General features: G+C 40.2%; 1 long non-coding RNA gene across 1 annotated transcript; it reads left to right on the top strand.

Annotated features, from left to right (window-relative positions):
- The first annotated feature begins 1,222 nt into the window (after window positions 1-1,222).
- LOC143274277 (uncharacterized) lies at window positions 1,223-14,564 on the top strand. Its single transcript, XR_013052817.1, has 4 exons — window positions 1,223-1,748; window positions 2,004-2,082; window positions 11,707-11,830; window positions 13,505-14,564. It is a non-coding gene; the product is annotated as an uncharacterized LOC143274277 (long non-coding RNA).
- The last annotated feature ends 1,714 nt before the right edge of the window (window positions 14,565-16,278 follow it).

The following is a 16,278-nucleotide window of genomic DNA, read 5'->3' as shown; positions in this document are numbered from 1 at the left end:
ACATACACATGCACACACAATGAATGTAAAATAGTTCATTAAAAATATAGTTGTTGTTACATTTATTCTTTGCTCATTTTCCTTCATTTTTCTTATTATTTCTCTGATTTCATTTTATTTGTACTATTGCCTATTTTTAACTTCTTAAACATTTACTGGTAAATATAATTCTGCCTCATTTGTCTGCATAAAACATAAGGCAATACACTTCTAATTCTTCTGAGTCATCTTTTTTTGGCTGCTGTCATGCATTTTACTTTTTTTTAAAAAAATTATTTATTTATTTATTATTTATTTATTTATTTATTTATTTATTATGTATACAGCATGTATGACTGCAGGCCAGAAGAGGGTACCAGATCTCATTACAGATGGTTGTGAGCCACCATGTAGGTGCTGGGAATTGAACTCAGGACCTCTGGAAGAACAGCCAGTGCTCTTAACCTCTGAGCCATCTCTCCAGCCAGCGTTTTACTTCTACATATGCTATACATCCAATGTTCCCACAAATGTTAAATTGCTGGGTTTGTCTCAAAGTCCCCAGGTTATGTGTATGTTCACATGTGCTTGCCTTCCACCTGTGACAAACCCATGGCAGGTGTTCATCTTTGTCAGTTTTATTTTTCAAGATTTATTTTATTTGATGTGTATGAGTATTGTATGTGCAACACGTGTGTGCAGTGCTCACAGAGGCCAGAAGAGGGCGTTGTCTCTCCTGGAGCTGGAGATGCAGACTGTTGTGAGCTGCCATGTGGATGCTCTGCAAGAGCAGCAGGTGCTGTTAACCTCCAGCCCCAGCTCTGTTTCTTAGCTAACATTTCCATTTAACCCTTTGTTTATGGGTACTGTCTTCTTGGCTGAAACTGCTCACCTTCTCACATACATTGTCTGCCTTTTCTATCAGATCTTTCCTGTATTCTGCAATTAAAATTTTTCTGTATCTGATAATTTTACTATCTGGCTCATGTGTTGGTCACCCTTTTACATTTCAAGTTCTTTTTTTTGTTTGTTTGTTTGTTTGTTTCATAATTTCATTTTTGTTTAGTCATTTTTTTGTTGGTTTTTTGAGACAGACTTTTTCTGTGTCACAGTCTGGCTGTCCTAAAACTTGCTCTGTAGACTAGGCTGGCCTCAAACAGAGTTCCACCTGCCTCTACCTCCTAAGTACTGGGATTAAAGGCACGCGCCGCCGCCGCCGCCGCCGCCACCACCACGCGCTGTTTTATGATTTTGTGTTGAATGTTAGACACCACATGTGAGGCAGGAGCACACTACAACATACCAGAGCCACATGGGAAATGAGCAGGCCTCTGGGACTAAAGACCGTATCAGGCTGAGGCAGTGTTGCCAGGAGTGAGGCTGGATGTGAATGAAGTTGTTGCCATGGTTACTTCAGCATCCTTCTACCTTCCAATTCTCCAGTGTCACCTCCAGCCTCCTTCTCAGGTGATCCCCCGAGTGGTCCTGATCCTGCCTCCACGCTCTGCCTTCCCTGTGTTCTGCCCCTCAGGGCATCTCTCCACCTCGCTGCTCCTCCTCCTAACCAACACTTTTGGTTGTGCAGGCTCATGAGCCAGGCGGAGGAGGACAACTCTTTGTGGTCCCAGCCCAGTCCCGATAGGTGACAAGTCCTATGACAGAGTCCTGAGTACAGGGTGGAATGTGATGGAAAATGTTAACAAGAATTTGCTTTTTCTCCTGCCTTTAAAGAAAGTTCAAGATCCTTAATGCAATTTATAAATACCTGGGTAGGTCTGTTCAGATTTCTTCTTCAGTCTTTGGACACCATGGATCTCTTTGAGCTCTTTTGTATATGTGGGCCTGTCTGCCCAGCGGGCACTCTCTGGCTTCTCCACACACACCCACATGTTCGTAAAAGGATAATTTTACACAATGTATTCTCATTTTAAATAGTGTATGTGAATGTACATCTCTCTGTCTGTGTACCTGTATGAGAGTGTCCACGGAGGCCGAGAGTCTTCTGAAAGTGCTCTTAACTGCAGGACCACCTCTCCAGCACTGGTCTCCTGCCATAAGAGATGTGATGACTGAAATCCAAAGTTCACTTCACTTGTCCTTGAGGTAAGTCAGACTCCCGGATGCAGACCGGAGAAACAGGCGTCCACTGTCCAGCTCAGTCCCGACTTCATGACACATGAACGGAAAGCAAACACTTGATGTCCAGCTTCCTTCCTTTAATCCCTGACAAAGAATGTACTACAAAAATATGTATTACAACTTAAAAAAAAATCTATCTTTATTTTATGTGTATGTGTGTTTGCCTGCACATGTGTGTGCATACCAAGTGCATGCAGTGTCCACAGGGGCCAGAAGAGGGCATCAGATTCTTCCTAGAGTTGGAATGACAGGTGGTTGTGAGCCAGCATGTGGGTGCGGGGAATCTAACCTGTGTACTCTTAACCACTGAGCCATCTCTCCAGCCCCTGCTCTAGCACTTTTAATTCTCAATTTTGTTTCCCTAAATATCCCCTCATGTCTGCCTACTAATTTGGTATCTCCCGGAATCATGCCATTTACAATTGACAAGCGATTGTTTACATTTTCACCTGTCTTTTTTTTTTTAATCTTCCTCTTTTTTAGAAGCATAACTATTTATTTGTAACAAAGGAGTTTGTGTACAGTGCTGAAAATCTACAACTTCTTGTTAAATTCACATTTGCACTTCACCTTTTTAAACAAACATTTATAACCATTATTTTATACAGATAGAGATATGTAAAAACAAAATCGAGTTCAGTGGACCTTCAGCATTTTCCACTTAATTTTTTTTAACATAAAAACAGGTTATAATTCCAAAGTCCAGAGTTATTTGAAATTGGAAAATATCTTCTCTGTAGAAAATAGTAAAAATGATAACATTTCCCAATAAGCCCTTTTAAGTCAAATAATAGCTGAATTATACATATAAATATTTCACTATTAGGATAAGAATTTATACCGTGTCAAGCTGATGAAAGAATATGCTGGCTGTACTTTCAGAAGGGGAGGCTAATATTGATGTAACCAACCGTCTTATTAAATAAGAAACACAGAAACAATGTAAAAGAGAAAGCCGAGAGGTCAGAGCTCAGAGCTAAAATCTCACCCTTCCTCCTGCTGTCCCAGCTTCGCGAAAGAGAGCTACTTCCTGTCTGTAAGTCGATTTTCCAGTCATTCTGCCTTCTCATTGGTTGTAAACCCAAACACGTGACTGCCTCGTCACTGTCTGAATGTACAGCCCCCTAGGTCTTAAAGGCATATGTCTCCAATGCTGGCTGTATCCCTGAACACACAGAGATCTATGGGATTAAAGGCGTGTGCCACCACCGCCACACTCTTGCTATGGCTCTAATAGCTCTGACCCCTGGGCAACTTTATTTATTAACATACAATCAAAATCACATTTCAGTACAATTAGAACACCACCACATTTCCCCTTTTCTATTTTAATAAAAAGAAAAAAAAGAAAAAGGTTATAACTAACAAAAGAAAAACTATATACAAAAGTACAATAACTATATACAATATATACAAGTAATAAATACCTAAACAGTTATTTGACAAATCAGAGAAAATAATTCCATTATCTATCCTATTTTGGTAAATCCAAGATGTATCTAATGCACTTTCTATCCTAATTAATTTTCAACTATAACTAACTAATCTTCAACTATAACTAACTAATCTTCAACTCCCTCAGAGACCCAAGAAGGGAATAATATTAGCTAACAAAAATAAAAACAGGAAGTGCATGCAAGCAACTTCCAAAAAATTTTGTGAGTTGACAGAAACAGCCAGCTGCCTGGGCAGTCACCTGAGGTTTCTCCGCAGTGTTGGGGCATCATCTTCAGCCTATAGGCTTAGTGTATCTGACAGACTCATTTGTGATGTAGGATGTACACAAGGTCAACAGTTCAACCTCATATTGGGTGAGAGAAGTCCACGTACCAGAAACACCTGAATTCCACTAGTGTCGTGTCATGATTCAGGATTTTAAATTCTGGAAATTGTTGACAGTTTTTAAATTCAGCTGTCCATTCTTCTTGGCTGTGTATATATGGCTTCATCTCAGCATCCCCTTCTTCTTCTCCACATCCCTCTATTAAATGCTAGTCTACTTTTGAGAGTCATGAGCTTTCAGCTGCTGTTCCATTGTACAACAGAATCCATCGGCCCTCTGCCTGTTAAGCTGCCTTCGAAGAAAAGGGCACCGTAACTTTTCCGGATGCGAAGGCCACTTCAGGGATGGGGCCATATTGTCCTGGCCTCAGAAGATGCCTTTTGATAAAGCCATAACCATACTTGTTTTGGCAAGAATCAGTAGTCCCTTGTTTCGTGTTCTGTCTGTCCATTTTGTCCTGTTGATTCGAGGATACTTTGTTGTCTAGTGGCTAACTTTTGCCACAATGAAAGTTGACTCCATACGCAGTTTCTTCAATGCCCATATTTTCTCTGAAGTAGATTGGTACTGCCAGGAGCCGACATGTCTCAAAAAAAAAATTTTCTAAGTTATTAAAACATTTTAAATGCCATATTCTATAGATCTCTGAAGGGTTTGAAGATGATCTGTCTAAAACATCTCTGCTCAATTTTTTAAACATATCTAATATGACTACAAGTTCTATTATAATGTCTAACTACTAACTTTCATTTCTTTATATCCTAGTAGTTGGTAATAATAACATTCAAGGATCAGAAATTTGTATTACATTGTTAAATGAATGTTATAAATACAATTAGAAATATACATATAGCATTTTCTAACAATATTAGTTTCAAATTTGTATACAATATAAAACAATTCAATCCAATGTAAAGTATTTAAAATTAGTAATTGTCTTTTTCATTTCTTTCTTTTTTTTTTAAACAAGAACCTTAAACCTAATCTCCTTTGCTTAGCCTTTTTCCTAACCCTTGACAATAATTTGTAACCAACCCCCCTAAACATTGAAAATTATCCCAGAACCAAAACCCATTAAAAAGACCAAAAAACCACCCGCCCCACACCACCTCTTTGGGAATGTGGGTGTCGTATTCTTAAAATTGCTTCCTGCTGGGTATGGGCAAATTTTCTTTATCCTGAAAGAAAAATTTTAGGTTAATTGTCAAATTCTAGGAAAGGTAACTATATCCTTCATTATCCAGTCTGTGTATAATGCCAAAGTTCAGGGTTTATCTCAAGTCCTTATTCAAGTAGTCTTTGAGACTGGATCATCTCAGCTAGTCATCTCAAAATTGCTCTGAGCACCTTGTAGTTCAAAGCTGATCTGTGGATGATGTTTGTCAGCTTATTGATATTATTATTGTCCACGTGGAATTGTTGTTGTTGTGGAGCCCCATCTTCTTTCTGGAGACTTCAGTTGATGTTAGGCCTGGCCATGATTTCCTGCAGAAAACTGATAAGAGACTCGAACACAAAAACATATATATGCAGCTAGCCTTTTTTCTAGAATTAGTTAGTACTCTATATGACCATTCATATCTTAACAAAGTTTAAAATGTATATATATATTAATCTTGTAAATTTTGATATAAAATTTATACTTTAAGAAAAGTTTAAAGAATCAGAATAGAATCAAAAGAGTTGAGATTAGTAATAAAATAGTCCCTTAATTAATTTTGCCTTTGTCCTGTACCATAGCAGAAGATGGCTCTTTTATTCTGGCATGATACAGGGAGTTTGCATTTTCCTTTTAACAACATGCTTGAGTTTAAAGAAGGAGAGAGCCATTCTCCAACTCCAAAGTCAGCTTGAAATTTTAATTGAACTGGGACTATTAGAAGACCAATAGTGTTAAATCTTGAGAGGAAAGCAGAAACAAACATTTAGGAAGACATAAAATTTTTTAGATAATATATACCCATACATCGTTTCATTCTGTTTCTTGGGATAGATGATTTGTCCCTTTTCTTCAGTTGTCTCATTTGTCCAGTGTTCTTCAAATTCCTTAACCTTCATTCTCCTAAAAGACAAAAACAAAAACCTTTCCCCAAGACTAATTTTGGGGATGTTTCCTTTTGACAAGTTATTATCTGATTAAATGAAAAGGCATGTTTTATTGATACAAGTTAGTTTAAATTGGATGTTCATGCTGGTTGATGAACTATCACCTCCTCTAATTAAGAGGTCTCTCTTGTTCAAATCAAACCTTTATCAATTTTGATGGTACCCACAGCTTATCTTCTCCTGTAGAAACAAAAGCAAAACCTCGTCCCCAATGTAATACATACCCTGGTTTCCATTCTGAGGTCAGCACATCCTTAAAGTATATAGGCTGATTTAATTCTGTAGTTTTTTCTATTATCCAATGTCTCTCTGCAACTGTTGTTCCTTTCTCATTGGCATTCAGAAAATTCAAAGTTAGAAGAGCATTATGCAGTCTATTTCTGGGGGTTTTTGTTACCCATTTCTGTTTATTTAGCATATCCTTTAGAGTTCTGTTTGATCTTTCTATAACTGCTTGACCTGTAGGATTATGTGGTATGCCTGTAATATGCTTTATATTGTAATAAGCAAAAAACTGTTTCATTTTAACAGAGACATATGATGGAGCATTGTCAGTTTTGATTTGTGCAGGTATACCCATGATGGCCATAACTTCTAGCAAATGAGTGATTACAGAATCAGCTTTTTCAGAACTCAAAGCAGTTGCCCATTGAAATCCTGAATAAGTATCGATAGTGTGGTGTACATATTTCAATTTTCCAAATTCTGCAAAGTGAAACACGTCCATCTGCCAGATTTCATTTCTCTGAGTACCCTTTGGGTTACATCCTGCTGGTAATGGCGTTTGATTGTAGAAGGAACAAGTAGGACATTTCTTTACTGTTTCTTTGGCTTGTTGCCAGGTTATAGAAAAATCCTTTTTTAAACCTTTACTATTGAAGTGATGTTTTTTATGAAATTCTGAGGCCTCCAACACATTTCCTATCAATAATTTATCAATCTCATCATTGCCTTGTGCTAGAGGGCCTTGCAGACCAGTATGGGATCGAATGTGAGTTATATATAAAGGATGATTCCTTTTCCTGATTGTATCTTGTAATTGAATAAATAGTGAAGTTAATTCTGAAGCATCAGGGATAAATTTTGCAGTCTCAATATGTAACACCACTCTTTCAGCATACTGAGAGTCAGTTACTATGTTGAGAGGTTCTGAAAAATCCATTAATACCAACAGAATAGCATACAATTCTGATTTTTGAACTGAATTATACGGACTTTGAACCACTTTACTTAAATTTTCTGATTTGTAACCTGCATTTCCTTCTTTGTTGGCATCTGTATAAAATGTATGAACTCCAGATATGGGTTTTTGCCGTACAATTCGAGGCAAGATCCAATCAGCTCTCTTTATAAGATCAATTCTATTGCTTTTGGGATATTTGCTGTTAATTTCTCCCAAAAAATTACTGCAAGCTCTTTGCCAAGGTTCACTTTCTGTCCATAATTTTTCAATGTCCTCCTTAGTTAATGGTACGACAATTTCTGCTGGGTCTATGCCTGCTAATTGATGAAGTCTCAATTTTCCTTTGTAAATCAAGTCAGAGATTTTTTCCACATAAGTTTTTAATTTTTTATTTGGTTTATTTGGTAAAAATATCCATTCCAATATAATATCTTCCTTCTGCATTAATATTCCAGTAGGAGAACGCCTAGAAGGTAAAATAACCAAAATGCAATCCAGCTTTGGATCAATACGATCCACGTGTCCTTCATGCATTTCTTTTCTACCAAGACTAATTCTTTCTCAGCTTCAGGTGATAATTCTCTTGGACTATTTAAGTCCTTGTCACCTTCTAAGGTTTTGAACAAATTAGTCTGTTCATCATTTTTTACCCCAACAATAGTTCGTAGATGAGAAATATCTCCAAATAATCTTTGCAAGTCATTAAGAGTCTGTAGTCTATCTCTCCGAATTTGCACCTTTTGGGGTCTAATTTTTTGTAGCTCTATTTTATATCCTAAATAATTAATAGAATCTCCTCTTTGTATCTTTTCAGGAGCAATTTGTAATCCCCAGCAAGGCAAAATTTTCTTTACTTCTTCAAACATTCTTTCTAAAGTATCTGCATTTGAGTCAGCTAGTAAAATATCATCCATATATTGATAAATTATAGATTTAGGAAATTTTTTACGTATCACTTCCAATGGTTGTTGTACAAAGTATTGGCACAGAGTTGGGCTATTCAACATTCCCTGAGGGAGGACCCTCCATTGAAATCTTTTAACCAGTTGAGAATTATTATAAGTAGGCACTGTAAAAGCAAATCCTTCTTTGTCTTTTTCTTGTAAGGGTATTGAAAAGAAACAGTCTTTTAAATCAATAACTATGAGAGGCCATCCTTTTGGTAACAGAGTAGGCAAAGGCATCCCAGATTGTAGAGAGCCCATTGGCTGAATTACTTTGTTAATTGCTCTAAGGTCTGTTACCATTCTCCATTTACCAGATTTCTTTTTAATAACAAATATAGGAGAATTCCAAGGGCTGGTTGATTCTTCAATATGCTGAGCATTTAACTGTTCTTCTACCAGCTCTTCTAAAGCCTGGAGTTTCTCTGTTATTAAAGGCCATTGTTGGACCCATACAGGCTTGTCTGTTAACCATTTTAAAGGTAGACCTGTTGGTGTCTTTGGAAGATCATCAGTTATTGTGCCCTGTTCTTGTATAATATGGATGGCTGGTGACCACTCATTAGAACAATATCTTCTAATATTTCTCTCAGTAACATGTGTTAGTTTATGATTTGGTTCTGAGATTGGAGGGATGTTAATCTGAGTATTCCATTGTTGCAACAAGTCTCGACCCCACAGGTTCATAGTTATGTTAGCCACATATGGTTTTAATTTTCCTCTCTGTCCTTCTGGACCTATACATTCGAGCCATCTTGCACTCTCTTTCACCTGAGATAATGTCCCAATTCCTAACAGTTGAACGTTTACCTCCTGAAGAGGCCAAGTTGGATGCCAAAATCCTGGTGCAATTATGGTAACGTCCGCACCTGTGTCTACCAGACCAGACAACAAAACACCATTTATTTTTATCGTTAATTTTGGTCTTTGTTCATTAATAGAAGTTTGCCAAAAAATTTTCTTTATGTTTTCTCCTGAATTTGCTATTCTCTCTGTTTCATCATCCTGACCAGCATGATTTATTCCAATAGGCATTTGGTTATTTAATTGCTCAGAGCAGGGATTTCCTCTATGGCTGCAGGAAAGGTTTGAACTGGATTTGCAATCGGGGCCTGTGTGAGGCCCCTCTGGGAGTTTCCCGAAGACTGAGGCAAAGGATTACCCTGTGTGTCCTTTGTTGATCTACATTCATTGGTCCAGTGTTTTCCCTTACCACACCTTCTGCATACTCCAGAAGGAAGGGGCATTCTGTTGCCATTGTTCCTTGAAGAAACATTTTTTCTAAGAATGACCTGTCTACAGTCCCTTTTCAAATGTCCTTGCTTTCCACATCCGAAACATCTAACACTCCTCAAACCTTTTGAAATTACTTCTCCTACCCACGTATCATCATGCTCATCAGCCTCAACATTAATTGTTTCTCTAATCCAATCTTCCATAGGTGCAGATCTTGCCCTTAATGGCTTGATTATTCTTTTGCATGCTGCATTTGCATCCTCAAAGGCCAAAGATTCAATTATTGCCTTACCAGCTTCTGAATCCGAGACCATTCTCTTTACTGCTGAAGCCAGTCTTTGTAAAAAATCTGTAAAAGACTCTTTTGAGCCTTGCATCACCTTTGTAAATGACTCAGATTTTTTTCCTGGTTCCTCAACTCTGTCCCATGCATTCAAGGCTGCCGTTCGACATAAAATTAGGGTTTGGACATCATGTAAACATTGTGTTTGTACTGAAGCATATTGGCCTTCTCCAATAAGCTGATCCTGGCAAACTTGTATTCCTTTATCCCTCCATTGTTTTTCTATGTTTTTAGCCTCCTCCTTAAACCAGGTCAGAAATTGAAGTCTCTGGCTGGGTTCCAGAACACCTTGTGCAAGGTCCCGCCAGTCCTGTGGTACTATCCTATTATATGTTGACCAAGAGTTTAACATTTGCTTTACATATGGGGAATGCATGCCATAAGATACTATTGCCTCCTTAAACCTTTTTAAATTCAACATTTCAATTGGAGCCCAAATATTTTGTGTAGCCATTTGATCAGGCATCTGCTGTACGGTTACAGGATAAATTAAGGGTGACTGTGTGAAAACAGGCTTTCTTTCTGCAACCTTATGATCCTGACTTGAAACAACTTGACTGTTAATTTCTTCTGTCTGAATTTTTACAGGTTTAACAAGTTCTTCTAAAGCTTTTATCCTGGCACTTAAATTGATTATCTTTTTAAATATTAAAATGTGGATTAGTATAGTGATAAGCTGCATAATTCCACCAATACTAATATTATATAGTTGTTCCATTATCAGACTGCCTAAAATTTCAAATAAAAACCAATTTTCTTCCAATGTACACATAAAACCCATTTGTTTTTTAATGTGGAAAAAATTCTCTTTTAGATAGTTTCCTTTAAAATATCTGATATGTTATGACTTACCAAATCTTCGTAGAACAGTAGAAATCCGAGGGGATTTTCAAAGCAGCCACCTAGTGTCCCAGGTGTAAATCCAGAGAGAGAGAGAGAGAGAGAGAGAGAACGCACAAGAAAGCGTAGCTGGCTAAAGCTTAAATCCAGCCACATGTTCCCTCTTGTGCCGAGTCAAGGCTTGGGTCTGGCTTCCTTAAGCTCCGACCACGTGCGTTGGCTTTACAGGCAGGGCCCTGTTCAGCAGGGCAGGTCTGAGTTGTTTGTAACACCTGTAACACCTGTTTTAAGTAAGCAGGATTTAAGCAAGCAGCTCACCGATAGTCCAGCCTGAGGTCAAGCAGACCTAGACCCAGGCTAAGAAGCCATCGCTTGGACTAAGAAGCCGATTGCCGCCGGCCGCCGCCTGCCGCCACCGGCTGCCTGCCGCCCTTGCGGGACAGCGGACCTGCCGCCAAGCCAAGCGGTTTTTAATGGATTCTTGTCACGTTGGGCGCCAGATATTGATGTAACCAACCGTCTTATTAAATAAGAAACACAGAAACAATGTAAAAGAGAAAGCCGAGAGGTCAGAGCTCAGAGCTAAAATCTCACCCTTCCGCCTGGGGTGTCCCAGCTTCCCGAAAGAGGGCTACTTCCTGTCTGTATGTCTTTTTTATAGTATTATTGTTCTGCTTTCTCATTGGTTGTAAACCCAAACACGTGACTGCCTCATCACTGTCTGAATGTACAGCCCCCTAGGTCTTAAAGGCATATGTCTCCAATGCTGGCTGTATCCCTGAACACACAGAGATCTATGGGATTAAAGGCGTGTGCCACCACCGCCACACTCTTGCTATGGCTCTAATAGCTCTGACCCCTGGGCAACTTTATTTATTAACATACAATCAAAATCGCATTTCAGTACAATTAGAATACCACCACAGGCTAAAATCTTTTTAGATTATGGATTAGCCTATAGAAAAATGTCTGCCGTAAATCAAACAGTGAAGGGGAAGATGAATAGGAATCTCACTTACACAACTTAAGTAAACATAGCTCTCTGAACAGATGAAGATAGGTCTCTTCTATATTCACCTGTCTTATAGTGAAAGGTGGACTAGGTCTGGAAGAACACAGCCCTGACCTACATCAGGAGCATCTCTCCCAACAGAAGCAGGCCGGCAGCCTTCAAGTTTGCTCAGCCAGTGGATTCTTTGCCTTAACAGTATGTTTCCAAGATTTCTATAAGATTTTAAAAGGAAAATGTTCTAAAAAAAGACTTTTCCAAAGCCTGGGTAAGTCACGCTTTCTTATTATCCTTTATCTAACAAGAGCCAATTGATTTCTAGACAACCAAATGATCTGCTGTCCTGGCTGCGTACAGTCAAGCTGCCACAGTTCCCTTGAAATATCCACAGACCAACATAAATGTCTTTTTAAAAAATCGACATTGTATAAATCTTGTCACTACATACTTAGAGGAGAACACAATGCCATGTTTTGTTAACTCAGACAACTAACTAGACATCTGAATGGCACTCACGTGTTATTTTTGCCAGGAAAAAGTTTTAACGTAGAGACTGGTTCATTAATCAAATGTACAAAGTACTTCACTCATCAATACACAGACATCAGCTTAGTCAGGCAATTAAATCTATCCATGACATTTCATTTATAAAAATATGGAGCTAACATTTTAGAATACTATCCACAATAGTCAATAGTTCAACTGCATTGCTAATTGTCTGTATTTATCAAGACATGCTCAATATAGAGCCTTAGGCATAAAATATCTTGATAAGCATAAATTGAAAGATTGACTATATATTTAAAACAGGTTAATTTGCATGTTAGCATGATCAGAGGTATAAATTCAAAAGAAGAGCCTGTGTGGGAGGAAGGAAGGGCAGTGTGTGTAGACAGAATTACGGAACTAAAGAGCCGACAGAGCTTTTAAAAGGCTGACCTACATAATGGATTTACAGCCACAGAGAAAAGCCAGAAGGCCAGGGGTGTCCGACCGAGTGGAAGTCCAGAGTGCTCAACTGGTAGCAGCAAAATGAGATAATGGCGTTACGTAAGCAAATGTGAGGTGGGCGGAAAGCCCGAGTGTGAGGACCTGAGTCTGAGTCTCCTGAACCCACGTAAAAGCCAAAGGCATGGAGCGAACGTGTGGGGAGGTGGGGCAAAGCCAGGAATCCCGACAAGTTCGTGGGCCAGCTGCCCGGGTGCACACAGAGGAGAAACAACTGAGGGTCTCAGAGCAGGTGGAAGGCGAGGACTGATACCGGAGGTTGTCCTCTGACCTCCACATGCGCACTTGGACTCACACAGGCTGTAAACACACACACACACACACACACACACACACACACACACACACACACACACACACGGAGAGAACATGAATGTGCTTGCTGAAGAGCCTTTGGGGTTGGGGTGCAAGAAGTGTAAAGCAAAGATGAGGTGAGAAGAGAAGGCCATAAACAGTGAGCAAAGCCCAGCCCAAGCTTTCAGGTCTGAGAGCCGCAAGCATCTGGTGTCTCCACACCTCTGTTCTTTTTTTTTTGTTTTTTTGAGACAGGGTTTCCCTGTGTAGTTTTGGTGCCTGTCCTGGATCTCGCTCTGTAGACCAGGCTGCTGGCCTCGATACACCTCTGTTCTTAACTTCCATCCACCTTCTATGTAAATCGATGCAGGGTGGAGCCAGGCACACAGCCTGCAACGGCCTTCTCCCCAAAGGGTCAGAGTCTCTGTAGCCGTGAGCCCAGGTTTAGGGACAGCAGGTATAACACAGTCACTGGAGGGTTCATTAGAATTCAATTCCCAACAGCCAACCAGCAGCGCGGCAAAGCCTTTCAGCAGACACACACTCCCTCGTCAGCATTTGCCTTTCTCACTGAAGACCTTCAGCTCTAACAGGGATCTCAGTCATGGCTGCCTTCTTCTAAACACCCCTGTTATTACAGGCCCGGTGGAACAGCTGGACCATCCAAGAAGAGAATCTGGGAGAAGTCTAAACAACGATTACATTTTCTCAAGTTTGTGGGCTGGCTGCTGTGGAGCAGTTTGGGGTTAACGGGAAAATGGGCGGTATGTGAGTAACCCCCTGTATGCCCCCCCCAACCCACAGTTTCCCCTACCACATGTTAACCTTATCAATTTTATAATCGATAAACTGTTACTGGTACATGATTGTTAATTCAAGTCTAGCGTTGACTAGAGCCGGCTCTTAGGTTGGTACTGGTCTCCTGGCTGAGACCAATGCATCCAGGTGAAATTCTAGCCCCAACAGTATCATGAAAAACATTCACTATCATCCAGTTCCTCCATGCTCCATCTACTCAGCCTCCTTCCCTCCCTGCTGCTGGAGCCCTGGAAGCCGCTTGTCTTTCTGTTAGCCTTTTCCAGGATGGCGTCTTTGGAATCAACTGGCTTCTTTCCCTTAATAATAAGGATCTTCTAAGTTTTGTGGAGAGCTCACTTCTTCTTATCCCCTTGTATACCATTAAGAAATCGTTACTGGGCAGGTAAGACAGCTCACCAGGTAAAGGCACTTGCTGCCAAGCCAGATGATCTTCGTTGGATTTTCCCAAGGACACAGATGCTGGAAGGAGAGAATGGACTCCCACAAGCTGTCCTTTGACCTCCACATGTGTGCCATGGCACACGTACATACATACACATACACACACACAAAAAAATAATAATAAAAGGAAAAGACAAAGTTATTACATTGAAAGATAATTTCTAGTGGTAAATTACTGTTATAGTGGTATTTATTATTAAAGGATTACTTATGTCCTCCCAGCCTTAACAGTAAGTTTGTGTTTGTCCCTTTTAGGAAAATAGCCTTTCACCTACAAACCTGAATGAAAGCTCTAGGCTCCTGCGGAGATTTTTCCCCAATCACGAATGGCAGGACCACGCCCATCGGCACTTCCCAGTAGTCACAGCACAGCGGGCCTGCGCACCACAATCACAGGTCTGAGGCCAGGCATGCCAAAAGGGTCTCGCCACAAGTTGGTACTAAACAGTAAAAAATTATTTCCAAAGTTGCATTGCTTTCTCAAACGAAGCAATTAGAATCAAACATTTTTTTTTCATTCAGAAAAATGCCCAAATCTGATCTAATCTGCTGCAGCTGGACCCCCACCTGCAGAGGCTGGTTAAAGCACTCTGAACACCACACACTTATCTTCTAAATATTGATAATGCCATTTTTCATTTCCTCGACATGAAATCCCACAGGGAATAATTATGCTAATAAACCTTAATGATTCTTGCAAATAAATGATCAAACCAAATTGCTGCTGCTGATTTATATTAATGGACGCCTTTAGGAAGAGCCTGCCAGCGAGGCGCTGCCTCCTGAATTCTCAATTCGTCTTATTTAGCTGAAGAGCATAGGAAATTTGTTAACCGGATGAAGTGTTTAAAATATAATGTGTTTGCGCAGATTCCGCACTTCATAATGTTCGCGCATTACCATCGTGCCTTGTGGCAAATCCACATTTAATGGCTTCGTCGCAGATAACTTCCTTTCATACTTCGTCTCTGAGCTGCGGCTACAAAGTGACAACTTTCTGATTGGCTTGGGATTAACCAGCTCTCCCGCGGTGAACACCATGGCTGCACTCTGCCCCGGAGGATTTCAGCCACCGTAATCTGGAAATCGGTCACCTAGTGACGATGGGACCCAGAGCTAACCACATGATCGGAGGGTGGAAGGTGGTAAATGGTTTATCTGTCATTAGCGGCCTTTCTCTCTCCACCTCGATGCATTCCCACCCCGTCTATAAGACATGAGGGGCTTCAAGGCCAGTCTCGTCCACACAGCAAGTTCCAGGCCAGCCAGGATTCCATGGGGATCTTGTCTACAAAACAGTAACAGACACACACAAGGGGATTGCTGACTTTAAATTATAACTGGGGGGCTGGAGAGATGGCTCAGTAGTTAAGAGCTCTTGCAGAGACCTGGGTTGGATCCCCAGCACCCACATAAGTCTGCTCACACCTCCTGTAACCTTAGCTCCAAGGAATTCAACACTCTCTTCTTACATACATGGGCACCTGCAAGCATGGGTATGCATGCATGTATACACACTTGTAGCAGGAATCTTAAAAGTTCTTATTAATAAAAACAAACCCGGAGCCAGGTATTGAGGTGAATGCTGGAAGATCAGAGAGACCGAACAAGCCACAGCTACCTCACCTCACCAATTCCTCAGCTGATCCTGTTTCCTCAGACTGGAAGCTTCTGAGCCCTCATCCAGAATCAATCTCAGCTGAACTGTTGCTCAAAGCCTAAAGGCTTAACCAGCCAAAAGCTTCTAGTTCCTGGTCTTAATGCCTTATATACCTTTCTGCTATCTGCTATCACTTCCTGGGATTAAAGGCTCACTTCTTGGAATTAAAGGCATGTGTCACCATGCCTGGCTGTTTCCAATGTGGCATTGAACTCACAGAGATCCAGATGGATTTCTGCCTCTGGAATGCTAGGATTAAAGGCCTGTGCTACCACTGCCTATCCTCTATGTTTAAAATTGTGGCTGTCCTGTTCTCTGACCCCAGATAAGTTTATTAGCACAATATTTTGAGGAACACAATAGCACCACACACACTCACACACATACACAATTTATGTTTTTATTTTTTATTTTTTGGTTTTTTGAGACAGGGTTTTTCTGTGTAGCTTTGTGTCTTTCCTGGAACTCGCTTTGGAGACCAGGCTGGCCTCGAA

This window comes from Peromyscus maniculatus, chromosome 7 (genome assembly GCF_049852395.1).
Source record: "Peromyscus maniculatus bairdii isolate BWxNUB_F1_BW_parent chromosome 7, HU_Pman_BW_mat_3.1, whole genome shotgun sequence".
NCBI lineage: Eukaryota > Metazoa > Chordata > Mammalia > Rodentia > Cricetidae > Peromyscus > Peromyscus maniculatus.
Note: the sequence above shows the minus strand (reverse complement) of the source record. Positions and strands in the feature narration are given on the sequence as shown.